This window comes from Delphinus delphis, chromosome 5 (assembly GCF_949987515.2).
Source record: "Delphinus delphis chromosome 5, mDelDel1.2, whole genome shotgun sequence".
Lineage (NCBI taxonomy): Eukaryota > Metazoa > Chordata > Mammalia > Artiodactyla > Delphinidae > Delphinus > Delphinus delphis.
In genome coordinates this window covers 82259084-82274320 of record NC_082687.1, presented here as the reverse complement: position 1 = coordinate 82274320, position 15237 = coordinate 82259084, and the positions used below count along the sequence as shown (strand labels likewise).

The following is a 15237-nucleotide window of genomic DNA, read 5'->3' as shown; positions in this document are numbered from 1 at the left end:
CTTTCTGATTCATTCTTTCCATTCTTTACTGTTCCTCAAACTCCTGGCAACCAAGTAATTACTGTTTCCCTGAGTGTACTATAAACTTTTCTATATCTGTGCTTTCCCTGTGAGATTTCTTCTACATAGGAAATCTTTCTCTTTCTCATATAATAGTCCTCATCATTACAGCCAACATTTATCAAGGGCTTAAAATGAGTCACACTGTTCCAAGCTCTTTACATTGATTAATGCATTTGTCCTAAAAACAATATTATAAGACAGGAGCTATTGTTAGCTCTACTTTATAGCTGAGGAAACTTAGAAAGATTAAATACATTTCCAAAGTTAAAGAGCTTTTATGTGATAGAATCCATGCTCTTAATCACCCTGTTTTTCTTGGAAATTACTTCAGTCTCATCTCCATGGCATCCTGAGCTTTAAGCTCCTTTACCTAAGGTTTTCGCATAGCGTTTAGGATTCATGTCTAGTAACCCTGCTATTGTATTTATGTAATGTGTCTACCTTACCCTTTAAACTCTCAACAACCTGAAATGCTGGAATATGTCTTTTAAATGTATCGAATGAATGTAATGAATTTTCTTTTATCCAAACAGGGGTTTCCCTGGAGAGTGAAGAAAAAAAAGAAATAGATTTTGTACTGGAGAGAATATGAAAACAAGATAACTTCTTCCTACTTATAGAATTTTGAGGAAAAAGTTATTAACTAAATGGTGGACATCTTACTGACCATAAATGCTTGGTAATAGAACACAAAAACAAACATTTTCAAATAGTGTGCACTTATAAATGAAAGCTCAGGAATACGAGATTGTCCTATGCTTTGTTTGTACTTGAAAGGGAACATGATGCAGAATAGCCACATTGACTGGGAGGAAAAGGTGGATTGTATGGAAGTATTGGTAATCAAAGCAGGAACCATTTCATTTTAGAAGTCAAACAATTAGCTATAAAGGAGGACTGATTCTGGAGCAGCAGGTTATTCTGAGGAAAAGCACTGGTCAGTGTTCAAGGATATAGAGGTAGTACCCGAGTGAGGGGGCACTCTGACCAAAGGTAAACAAGGCCAAGATCTGCAAAACCTAAAGAAACAATAGATTAAGTTGAGAGAAAATGTTCCAGCAAAGGAGAATATCCAGTTAAGTGACTGGAGAACATACTAGGTCCAAAAGAAACAGGAAGCACCACAGCAAAACCAACAATGCACTTCGGAGTCTTCATATGGTCACCACAGAAAACTCAAAACTCTTGCCAGATCCTGCAGACATGGAAGTTTATTTACTCTGGCAAATTTAATATTAAATGATTATGGGATCAAATGATACCATCTTATCTATTAGGGAAGAAAAAACAAGATGGCATGTTTTATGAAATCCCTATGTGTATGTATTCATAAAATCACATAGAAGAGTTTGATTGAAAATTTTAAATAAGTCACAAAGGCTGAATAGTATAAGAAATGATAATACACACAGCAATTTAAAAGAACACAACTGTGACTTTTTTCAATGTTGCAAGAAATTTCCCGTTTGTATGATTATTATTAAAATAATATTAAAACACTAAACTCACTGCCCAGCAGTTATATTCCTTTAAACATTAAAAAAGAAGAGTCCAGGGACTTTGTTTAACTATATAATTGGCATTTAAATTTAAGAACACAATTCTGACATTTTAAATATACTCTTGCTAAATAGTTATAAGATATAAAGAAACTATGTGGATAATCATGCCAGCTTTGAGATAATTCGTATTAGGGAAATGACAATGTGCTAAACTAAAGGAGAGAGAAGGATAGTAAGAGAGAGAAGAAAAAACTTGGATTATTTTGAAAATTATTTGACTTTTATTTAGTTTAATAAATAAAAGTTTGTTTATAATCTGCTATTTCAAAGCCAACCTTAATAATTATGAAGCAATAAAGGATTAAGCATATTTAGTCTTTATAATAAGCTATAGTATAATTCAGCATTACTGAAGATGGAGAGGAAAGAAAAATTAACAAAAGTAAACATTTAGCTGCATGTAAAAAAGTGACAACATACATCATAGTTTACATATATTTAACTCTAACATTTTTTCCCTTGATCAATAGATGATGTAGTATTTAAAATCTCCACTTACCTTTTAAAATTTCAGCACATATATTGGCTAAATTTAGTGTGCATTGGAAGAGTTACAGCTATTTTCATTTTGCGACAAATTAACAGGACCTAAGACAAACAGAAACTGAATAAATTCATCTCTTCTTTTCTACATCATGGGATATTTTTCAGTCATCTTCATCATATGGACATGGGAAAATATTTACAATACATTTTTAAGCAAAGAAACATGTTATAAACTAAAATGGAAACAATGATAACTTTCAAGTATTGTTAATTGAGTGTTCTTCTCTGTTTGTACTTTCCATGTGCCTTCCAGTATTCTGCCTTGTATTACTGATGTAAAATAAAAAAATAAAAGTATCTACTAATTTTCTGTTTAGATTTATTTAGGTGAAGATACTAGTCTAGGCCACATGAAGGAAACAAAGATAATTAACATGGAGAGTGCTAATTCTTATCTCAAGGAATTTAAATCTAGAAGAAGAAGAGTCAATAAGTATAATTAAAAACACAAATAAATTATGTTCATATAAAACATTTGTACATGCACAAATATACCATTATTTGTTTAAAAGAAGACAAGTGTAACATTTATATTAATTATTCCTATAGCTTGTTTTCTTTTTCTTTTTAATTTTCCTTGAAGTTTTATCACTATCTGGAATTATATTGCTTGTTTGTTTGTGTTCCTGATCTGGAAGAGTTTCATAAGTTCAGTGTCCTTATTTGTCTGATTCACTATAATGTCTACACCAAATCCTAGCTTCAGGTCAATTTGTAGCACACAAGTGCTCAATAAATATTTGTTGAATTAATAAATGAATGTTTTCAAGGATTAAATAGATAATCCATATAAGCTCTCAGTACAGTTGTGTACACAGTAATCCCTTATAAATATGAACTATTTATTGACTTGCTATTATTTTTAAATGATTCAGAATGTTATTAACAGGGAAAGTTCAAAAGCAAAAATGTCACTTGAGCTTGTTCTTAAAGGTCAATATTTCAGCAAATGGGGAGATGGGAAATTTAAGGCAAAGGAAATGTCAGGATGAGTCAGAAGGTAGACTATGGAACTGAATTTCTGGAGTGCAGATAGCAATGCAAGTTAATATGTTGGCACTAAAACTCAGTAAAGAGGGTTTAGTTAAATATAAGTGAAACAATTTGGACTTGATCCTAGAGGAGCAAAGAACTACCAATTTGTAAATTTCTTGAAGGAAATCATACACCTTTTTACTCTTGATATCAACCACCAGGACATAATTCTGCCCCATAAGGAGCAGGCTGGATGGATGATTAACTAATGAACAAATTGTTGAAAAACACTATCTGGGATAGTAACATAATATAAAAATTGTATTGGGAATATAAAACTGGTTATGTTTAAGATACAGTTGATTGGAAGAGATTGAAGTACTGAAGACTAGATAAGAAGGTTGTTTAAACAATTCAGGCATGAGGTAACAGGGACCTAACTTGTGACTGAAAGAAAGGAATTTGACTATGAGAAATAATGTGAAGAAAAACATGTTCACTTATGTACTAATTTACCTGTTTTTAGTATGTCATGTAAGACCCTCCATAACACTATTTCTAGTGCTTTATCTCTCTTTATTTACTTTCATTAATTGATTCTTACACTATGAATACTGTGTGTGGTTTTTTGTTGTTGTTTGGTATTTTTATTTATTTTTTAGATGTAAAAAAATTACTTTCTAAAAGCATATGTAAATGCTTTACAATATTATATAATATTATATATTTTATATTTGTAATTTATATAATTTTAATTCCTGCCTAGCAGAAAACATTATCTGGTCTTCTAAACTTTTAAAGCTAATTTTTTTCCCCTTTTATTTCTACTTCATTTAAAGTCAGTTATAAAGTCACAACTGTAAAATAAATACTTTTAAAAATACAAAACTTACATTTCAATGACAAAAAAATAGGCAATGATCATGAAAATCTACTGTACATTTTGCCAAGGTCAGCAAAATGAAAGACAATATGAAAAGGTCAATCTGCAAATACATCCTTCACAAAAACTCTCTCATGAATAGAAAAATCATCATTTAAGAATATGTATGTTTATAAATCTGGACACTAAAAACAAGATGGGGGCTAGGGGTGCTAGATTTAAATATGTGGGCACCAGGACCTCAAGATTAAACTTCTAAAACTAGCATTTAATTCAAAATAAAATGAATATTTCTAGCAGATAACAATTGTATAAAACTATTTTTTTCCTTAATAGAAATGAGATGGGGCATTTCTTAACAATAACAACTTAGTAATCATCTAAGAATAATTGTGGCGATACCCCCATCCTCCAACCTCCAAATCTAAGCCCTAGTCACTGGTATAAAACAAATACCTTCCATGAAATTATCTTTCACATTACTAAAATACCCTCACTTACTTGGAATAATTCATGCTTAGAATATTTCACACACTTGTTTTTAGATATGTGGAATTACCGGAGCTGAGAATTTTGAAACCGTCTATGTATTACTAATAGTTGAATCTTTGCTGAGAGATAATAATCTTTTTACTATACATTAATTGGATGTCCTTAAGCATACTTGATCAACCACTGTAACAGTGATGCTGGTGGTAATAAGGGTTACTCTCAAATTTTTCCTTTTAAAAAATATATAATCCATGTAACACTAAGTAGCAAATATGTTACATTGTATTACATTGTACACTTTCTTAAGAAAGGATAACTGTTTCTGGCCCAATTTGGAAGAAAAGAAACAAACTAATAATGGTACTCATTACCTGTTTTATCACTGATTAGCTACGACTAACTTTGTGGTACGCGGGCCTCTCACTGTTGTGGCCTCTCCCGTTGCGGAGCACAGGCTCCGGACGCGCAGGCTCAGTGACCATGGCTTACGGGCCTAGCCGCTCCGCGGCATGTGGGATCTTCCCAGACCGGGGCACGAACCCGTGTCCCCTGCATCGGCAGGCAGACTCTCAACCACTGCACCACCAGGGAAACCCCTACAACTAACATTTAAATGATAGTTTATGTGATATTAAGCAAAAACTGAAAGTCATTATAATTCTACCAAAAGAAACAGGCAAAAAAAAAAAAAAAAAAAATGGGAAGCATTTTTAAATGAGCACAACGTAGGTCCCAAAGATTACACTATGATTTTGAATTTTCAAAGCAAAAGGTTTCTATGTATAATTTCTGTGAATATTTCTTATACTACAAAGATTAATTTCAAAGTAAATGTAGGCTAGCTCAACCCTACCTTTTCAAAGATAAATAGCAGATGAACTAGAAGTTCCCTTTGCTAAAGTGCACCACCTGAGCAAATCAGCTCTGGCCCAGCTACTGAGCTTATCCCAAGAGAGCGGCTATCACTCATGCTTATTCACTCACTGTCTGTACCATCAGCAGTCAAAAAGAACAGTGTTTTTTTTTTTGTTGTTGTTGTTTTTTTAAACCAAATACTTTATAGAGTGGACTGTAGAAAAAACAATCCTAAATATACTCTCTTCTAAAACTCCAGAGAGTAAGATAACCTCATTATTTTTAAATATTGAAAATGTAAAGGGTCCACACAAATTAAGAGTTCTATTAAGTATAGACTTTTTACTTTACTATTCACTTGATGTGCCCTTAAATTCTCTATGAGAGAAGCAGATATCTTCCCCACGTCTTCGGGCAATAGATTCAAAAGCAAGAGTAGCAGTGCTATTGAATTCCATGAAACTTTTTTAAAAGTTAAATTATTCACTCTCTGTATGATTATTGCACTCATATATTACCCGGAATACATCTATAGCAACTCAGCAATAGTGACTGCAACAAAATTAAGGGAAGTGGGAGTACAAAGGATTTTATTTCCTTATTAAATAAGAAAGTTTTTTTGGAGGAAATACAATCAACTGCAATTCAAATCAGATTATATATGCTTAACAGTTATGTAACCTTACATAAAATTAAATCTGGGCTTTCCTGGTGGTGCAGTGGTTGAGCGTCGGCCTGCCGATGCAGGGGACACGGATTTGTGCCCCGGTGTGGGAGGATCCCACATGCCGTGGAACGGCTGGGCCCGTGAGCCATGGCCGCTGAGACTGCGCATCCGGAGCCTGTGCTCCGCAATGGGAGAGGCCACAGCAGTGGGGGGCCCTCGTACAGAAAAAAAAAAAAAAAAAAAAATTAAATCTAACTCTCACCACTACAAATCTATAAGGAATCAGAACAGGATTTACATTACACAAAGTCTGCACTACTGTTGCATTCCACTCTTGAAGTCATCCTGAGTTAAAACAGCCATTTTTCCAAGACTTAAAGAAAAATATATTTTATGAAAGGGATTATTTTTAATCACGGAATACATCATTTTTATTACTGGCGGAAAGAAGATACTTTTTTCTACTGTAAGTTCACTCTGATGAAAGAAAACATTCTCTCTCTTTTTAACTCCTAACAAATGCCACATTTTAAAGACTAGAGGAATTATCAGTAGGCATTCTTTCTTCTTGATCTAAGTTATTTTTCTCTAAAATATGTCAAGTAAGCTTCTAAAGATTCACGAGGGAGGGGGGGAGTTTCATAATTTTTTCTCTCAGTAAATTCTGAGGTGGCTCTTTTAACTTCATTGTGGTCTTCCACTTCCTTTTCTTTCTCTTCTATTTTTTTCATCCTCCTCATTGTTGAGAGGCTGAGGAATAAGCTGATTACCTACAAATACATAAGTGTAGCTCTCTGTTTAACTCTTTCTTTTGGGTAGAGCCCTTTAAGGGACCCCTCCTTGGCCTGCATCTCATTACTTATGAAATGTCTCCGTGTGCATTGAATGTAAATAAAAGCAAGTTCTGTATATTCCAGACAGCGTGGGTTTGTGTGTGGGGATGTCCCACAGACTCTGGTTTGCCATTATCCTTCTTACTTGGTTGCAAAAGTGGAGCAAATGAAACAGCAAGAATATTTTTACTTTCCCAAGTGTTTTGTTCGCGTCTCATAATTTGTGTTAAATGATCTTCTACAGGCATAACCAGAATGCCTCCCACTTTTAGTAATATTTTCATGTAGTTCTCATAGTATTTCTGGACTCCAGCTCCACAATAATCTCGATAATACTGATGACCCTCAGCTGCTTTCCGGGAGCAATTACCAACCACAAATGTGGGCTCACCGAACTCAAATCTTAGCAGTGCTTTTCTTCATATGTTCACGTTGGAATATTTTCATCTTGAGACAGATGATTTTGTGAACAGCAGGAGCTGTGCCAACTTGCTCATATAATTATTCTGATAAGCTGCTGAGAGATCAGGGTGACCTAGCCATGCCATGCACCTTCCCATTCAGACTGACAGTACAGGTCTAGAAGCTGATTATCAAAGCTATTACTTTTTTTGATCAAACTCTCCAGGTTTTTCTTCGCATATTCTACCACATCTGAATGAAGCTCAATCCCATAATTTATTCCCTCCAAATCTCTTCTACACATGAGCCAGTTCATGTTTGAGGGATTGAATGTTTTCAACTGCACATGGAATTTGTTTACTCTGAAAAATGCACTGCAGCAAGGTGGTCGGTCGACTCGCCGCAAGGGGGTGCAGGTGAGGCCCTAGGCTGGGTGGGTCCGTGGCGGTCACGGCCTCCGCCAGTGAAGGTTCATATTTTTATCATTCAGGGCTGAAAGATGGGTCATGTGCATTCATGTTTTGAGTCATATTCACCTTAGTGACATGTAGTATCAAGAAGAGGGGAAATCCAGACTGGAAAATGATAAATGAATATTTTTTAAAGGCAATAGAAAATGATAGTGGTCTTTAGAACCACATTTGTTTTAGTGTGTAAAAAACCAAGTCTAAGAAAGTTAAAAATCTATTAGAGCTCTATCTACAAATTGACTGAAAACATTTAAAAACAATGCAGTGTCTGTAATTAACGGACAATACCGTCCCCGCCCCGCCGCCAGCCCTTCCACAGCCGCAAGAGTTTCCCACTCATAACTGACAATAACGTGAAATAAGCTGGCTCGGTCTGAACGGGTGTCACCCCAAGCAAGACAGGAGACGTTATACAGTCAAGGTCCCTGTGCTGTTAACAGCTATCACTATAATAAAGTAGAATAGTACATTCTTAGCATACCCAAAGGCCTTTCTCATACCATTCTCCAGATTAAAAACAAAAAAACAAAAAAGCCCTCCAAAATATAGTATAAGGAACGGAAAGTAAGAAAGACTGAGAGCAGTGGAATAAATTATGAAACCTGTGGTAGTTTCTTACTCTTTAAACTTTCATTTTCTTTCTCTACCTCTCCCTGTATCTCTCTTTCTCCCTCTTTTTCAAGAACTTGATTTGAACGTTTATGTCTGTAAAAAGAGAGGAGAAAATTTTAGCTTTCAATGACACCAATGCCTGAAGACAGTTATCAAACCACTCTGCCTGTGTCCATTATAAATTCTGTCTCTTCCTTCAGCCCTTTTCTGTCAATCTTTTATACACTTTATTATGTGATGATTTATTAAGGTGATAGATGATATATTACTTCCTATTCATAGCATCTATTTTCCAAATATTGTTCAAAATCTCTAGATCTCTTCTTCATTAAAGACTCATATCCATGTCGGTTATCATTTTTCTCATTCATTTACCAACACCAATGGTAACATAGTCTCACTTGCCCCACTCTACAAAACCGAAATCTTCCATCAAACTCTGTTGCCCTCTTGAACTACTTTTCTATTTCTTCTTTCATTGTCAGCATTTCTAATAATGGGCTTCAATAAACTAATAGCTAATATGTACTGAGTATTTATGAATCTGGGATTAGGCTAAGAAATTTTACATGTGTCATTCGACTCAATCCTCATTATAAGCTTTAAAACTGATGCTATTACAGCTAATCTACATGTTGGAAACTGAGGCACAGAGAAGGTAAGTAGGTATTTTAAAGTTTCACTTTCAGTTGGTCCTGGTGCTGGAATTCTAACCAAAATCTGATTCTGGAGGCTGATGTCCAAATTCAGTTTCACCACACACCTAGGGTTAATGACTTCTCATTTGTTTTTTAATAAACACCCTACAGAAAGCAAAGTTTCAAAAATTCCAGTGTAAAGGAAAAATAATTTTCCTTCTACGTTTTTGAACTCTTATCTGGGATCCTGTAATAAAAGTCATATTAACAAGAGAGAAATAAGCAAGTTTATTAATACATATACCCCATGTATATATGAAAGTTTCCTAGGGAAAAGTGATTAACTCCCTGAGATGGCTTAAAATTCGGAATTATAAACCACCATAAGAGGGAAGGGGTGAGGAACTGTAGACCGTTTGGGCATGATGTCAACTTCTAATCTCCTCTCTTATGAAAAAACTAATCTTGCCTGGTTAATGAAACTTCCAGGGAAGGGTTATGACAATTGAATTGCTTTTTTGGATCTATCTTTAAACAGATAGTGGCATTCCAAGAAAACTTCTCTCTGTATTTGCTGTTTTTCAAGTGTCTACGTCTCAAAAAATCAATATGCCAAAGCAACATATTTTAGGGTGGCATGTCCTGAACCTCTACAGTCATATTTTGGGGTGGCATAATCTTCTACCCTTTACCAGTAAATGCGTCAAAGACAAATTCAGTGATATTTTCCCATTGTACATCCTAGCTCAACTTTCTGTATCCTTGATCAAGGTTTTCCTTCATGGCATTTTGTGTTACTGATAATTCTTCTAACATTAAGTATGCTGATACTATGTATCCTTATAATAAGGTTGTTTTTTTTTTCCTCAGATTCCTCTTTCTCTTTATACTTATTTCTCTTCTTCAGGCCATACTTAACTGTATCCCCATCATTCTCTATGCATTTGAGCTTGTGATTTCATTGGCATTCCTGATTTAAAATTACCTACACTGTGATAATTCTGAAATCTATTTCTCAATCTCTTATACATTTTCTGAGCCCTAATTTTATTATTATTATTATTTTAGCTTTTTTAAGCATCTGTAACACAGAGTAGGTCTGAGAGTTTCCTAAAGGCACGAAGCTCACTCTTGTCTACTTGCCTTTTCCTTTGCCTCAACCAACCTCGCTTTCAACTCTTGCTTACCTGGCTAATTTCAAATTATTTTCAAGAATCAACTTTAAGTGAATGTCTACCACTAGGCATTCTCTCATACCTGACTCTCTGTGTCAAGACCTCTAGTGGTCCCACAATATTTCCCCTTGATCCATACTAATAAAAGCCCTGATTTTTCTGTGTACAAATGCCTCTTGGGATAAAATGTACATTTCCTGAGCTCCTTTCAAGTCAAGGGAGGTCATGTGATGGCATTTGAATTAAAAATATGCAAGCAGACATGTCCTATGTGAGTTCTTCAAAGCTTCTTTCAGTTTAATCCTCCCCACAAATCTTTGAATTTGGACTGGCCCCTCTTAGTACCTTTACCCTTCTTGTTGGCTAGAATGCAGTCATGAAGGCTAGAGACAGAGCAGCCATAATGGGTCATGAGGCAGCAGCCAAACATGGCAGAGAAGCAGATGTTCCACCATATCCTCTCCGTCATCTTACATGCTTTATCTCCTTAATTTTTAACAAAGTCTAACATTCTAAATCAGGCAGGGTAAGCCTGTGATGGCGCCACAAAGTGACCCAAGAGTAATTAGGTTTCCTAAACAACATAGAAATTTATTTCTCACCCCCAAAATAATTCATGATGGCAGTCCAAATCCAGGGCAAACCCTGCAGTTATTGGGTTACCCTAGGTGTACCATGGGTAAAATCCTAGAACACATTAATATGTGCCAATTTGACCAATGCAGTCACAACACACCCATTTCCAGGTTTTTCTCACCAGACCTGAGAGACAGACTAATCTCTGTTTACCATAGTACAAATGGGTCATATAGATGCACCTAACTGCAAGGGAAACTTGAAAATACAGGGTCCACGTATGCTCAGGAAGAAGGCCGGTGGATTTAGGAACCCAGCTAGCTGTGGGTTATTGTGTGATATATCCTTTGATATATCCTTGATTGTGTGAATTGTGTGATATATCCTTTGACTTATTTACTTTATTTTATTTTTCTTTCACTTCGAATTTGATTGAGAACTCCACAAAGGCAGATAATTCATTCTGTTTTAGGTAGTGGACCTCCAGTGTCTAAAAGAGTACTAGATACTTAGTAGTTACTCAATTGATATCTGTTATATCAATCAATCAATCAATTAATTAATACACTGTCCAGATTTTTCAATGTTTTGGGCACCTACATACTGGAATTTATTTATTTATTTATTATTAATTTTTATTGGAGTATAGTTGATTTACAGTGTTGTGTTAGTTTCTGCTGTCCAGCAAAGTGAATCAGTTATACATATACATGTATCCACTCTTTTTAAGATTCTATTCCCATATAGGTCATTACAGAGTATTGAGTAGAGCTCCCTGTGCTATACAATAGGTTCATATTAGTTATCTATTTTACATATAATAGTGTGCATACTGGAAATTAAGCATAGTAGGTTTAAGTTTCAGAGTCTAAGAAAATGGATGGACTCATAAAAGTCACTTCACACATCTTAGGTTTAGAGATATTTTCATATTATGGTCTCTCTTTTGGTTGATGCATTATGAAACTAATCCTCTTCTTTAGAACATCCTGAACACTTTGATAGCATTAAAATTCAGGTGCTTTGCTATATCCATTATAAGCAGCCTTTTAAATTGTATTATAACCCTCTGGAAACATATTCTAATTGAATGAAAAATGTTTTATTGTATTCTTAATTTATACTATCCAAAAAAAAAAATGTTTAGACATTAAACTGCTAATGCTTTGTTTCCCAGAATTGCTATTGTTATTTATTATCAGAGTAGACCCTCAGTAATTTACACTGAGAACTGAGAGGCTCACTAGAGATGACTGAATTTGGCACATTAGTTAGTGAACAGATAAATATGAAAAACATCAACACTGCTGTATCACAAAGTGTGCTTTATTCATTATTTTGATAAGTGTAGTTTAATTATAATCATCTATGGTAATGTTTCACAGTATGCTAATAAACACATTGCCATATTTTATGAAATTAATAAAATCTTAGTGGAAAAATTGTTTGCTAAATTTGTCCCAGTTTTCGGAGAAAAGTACAAATCTATGATTTAGTATGTTTTGTATAACTCTTAGTCCAGAAAAAAATATATCTCTTACATATGATATTGTTTTAGTCATTCCTGTTGCTTATTGTCTGTAACCCCTACTAGAAAATAAGGTTCATGAGAATAGATTTACCTCATTTCACACACATTGTACATGTTATGCACAGATATGTACTTAAGTATATGTTGTGTATGTATTTAACTTTTTAAATGGAAAGATTTCACATACAGATTTGGAAGTCCTACTAAATTTGAATATACATTTTGATCTCTGTGTCTGATCTCCTATGCTTTTAGAGGCCAAAGGGGAAAATTAAATATTTATTTCTATTATTAATGATCTCTGATCACTTCTTTTTTAATGTCAAGTTACCATATTTAAAAATACTAAAAATAATAGCTAAATTATGAAAGTGCTGGTCAAAATGACCAAAAAAGTTTTGATGTTTGTTTTCCATTTTGTTTTGTTTTGTTTTGTTTTCCCTGGAGTACTACCAGTGTACCAGTAGCTTTCAGTCACACCTGATAATTCCTAGCTTAAAAAAGGATAATTGTGTTTTTATGAACTTGGATTTATTGATTGATTGGTTCAGTCAACCAATAAATATTTAAGAGATTACCATTAAGCTCTTATTTAATATGATAAGAAAACAGAAGAAAAGAAAAGAAACATAAAACTTTGGCTTCATGGAGCTTATTTTCTAGTTTGGGAGACAGACAACAGATAACATATATAGTTAATATAATTACTGGTTATAGAGTAATATGTGATGAGATGAAAAATAAAGCAAGGAAGAAAATAAATTGGATTGGGGACAATTTTATGAAAGGATGCCAGTGACAAATGGCCTGAAGGGAGTAAGAGAGTAGATTATGCTTCAGTCTGAAAGAAACTTCTAGCCATAGCCAAGCAAGGGTGAAAGCCCTGAGGAAGGAACCCATGGTGTGTTTGAAAAAACAGGAGGCCAGTGTTACTGGAAACTAGTGTGTAAGAAGGAAACGAGCAGGAGATGAGTCAATAAAATAACAGGAGTAAGAGTGAGAGTTATAGAACCTTATTTGTTCTTAGAATAGGCTGATTCTGAAATTTGTATAGAAATGCAAATGAACTGGAATAGCCCAACAACTTTGAAAAAAGGGATCAAGTTTGGAAGGACTTACATTATCCAATTTTAGCACTTAGTATCAAACTATAGTATTAAAGCACAGTGACAGACAAATAAATGGAACAGGGTCCAAAAATAGATTTACATGTATATGGTCAATTGATTTTCGACAAAAGTTCAAAAACAATTGAATGGATAAAGGACAGTCTTCAAAAAATGATACAAAAACAATTGGATAGTAATATGCAAAAAGAAATCCTCAGTCTATACCTCACATTACATAAACATCAGAAGCCAGGCTATTCCCCAATAAATGTAAAATATTTATCATAATGGGTCCAATTTGGAATCTTTATTGATTTTGCTACTATGCTCCAATTGGTACAGTGGAAAAAAATAAAAGCAAAAATCCACACAATTTTATTTTACTTTTATTATTTGTTTTTATGAAGCCTGAGAGAAGCAATAGCTTCAGAAATTGAGAGCAAGGCCCTGATCATTCCAGCACACTGGCGTGCAGAATAAATAGCTTCTACTGCATGGATCATACCAAAGATTATTAAGGGAATCCTTGAACCTGTAAAAGTGATTAAGCTTGAATATCAAAAGCTAGTCTCAGTTATAACTAAGACACAGTAGGGAAGATAGCTGACTGATTACATGGTCACGTAGTGGGAACTCTACTGTCATAAGAACCCAGTTATAAAAACTGACAGAAACATTTTTTTTTTTAATTGTGGAAGGTGCAGCTGAGTTTGAAAAGGCAGTCAAGTTCCAAAATAAGAGAAAAGTACACTCTTGCTAAAGAATGATAGTCAGCACTTTGAATGCAAAATTTATATGAGGTGGCAACTGAAAGCAACTCTGTGAGGTGACAAGACATCTAAACAGGTGTAAACTATGTCACAAGCCTCCAGACTTCTTTGGCAAGCATGTTTCTGTGAGACCGTGCAGTTTTACCACCGGGACTGAAAGAGGTTGCAGGTGCCATCTTAAGTTAAAGAAAAAGACAGATGTTGGCATTTGTGAAAATAATTCTAAGGACGTATACTGCAGAGATTTTCCCTCCCATCCCCCATTCCCTCTTGCTTTTGAAAGAGGAAAAATTATACATTATGAAGACATTTATTTAACAAGTCTCTAAAGATGTTTGGATCTGTAGCACAGATTTAAAATACTTAGTGTATTGGTTTATTTTCTATTAACTGAGCAATAGGAGGAAATAATACTTGTATATTTACAGTTGGAAATCGAAAAAAAAAATTTGCACCTTAGTACTCTGTAGACTCCAAATAGTCTAGGAAAACTAACATTTTTTGATTCCCTATATACATCAAAAACTCAGAAAGTACCTCTATTTTACTCACATTTCACCAGTGTCCACACTCCTTTGTAACGCTAGCAACATTTCAGCAATACTGTCATTCTTATTGAAGAACACTTCATAAAACATAATGAACATAAACATAATAATAATAATGCAAACATTAATATTTCCTGAAGTTTTCAACTTTTAAACATAAAATAATATGTATTTCAAAACCAATTTATTTCAAATACTTTCAAAGATCTAAAGTGCAATAATATAATAATCTTCTTTTGAGGTTAAAAGAATATTTGATTACATCACTTTACCATTCCCGGCCACAGTCTTCTATCAGCCAGCAAGTCACTTCCATGTTTGCTTAAAATTCTTTGGTACCTGGCTTATGGTATTCCCTATTACCTCAATTCTTACCATCATCCTGGACAACATTTAGGAATTTTAAAGTGTTTTTCTTGACCTGCATTTATCTATCTTACCTTTAAAAATTGAACTTTGAGCATCAAAGTTGGTGATGACGGTTTTCCATTTTTCTCCCTGCCTCATGTGTTATTCTTAGCCCAGCATAG

The 15237-nt window shown here is 34.3% G+C and overlaps 1 pseudogene; it reads right to left on the bottom strand.

Annotated features, from left to right (window-relative positions):
• Window positions 1–6621: 6621 nt before the first annotated feature.
• On the bottom strand, window positions 6622–7160 carry LOC132426299 (protein-L-isoaspartate O-methyltransferase domain-containing protein 1 pseudogene; annotated as a pseudogene).
• Window positions 7161–15237: the final 8077 nt, after the last annotated feature.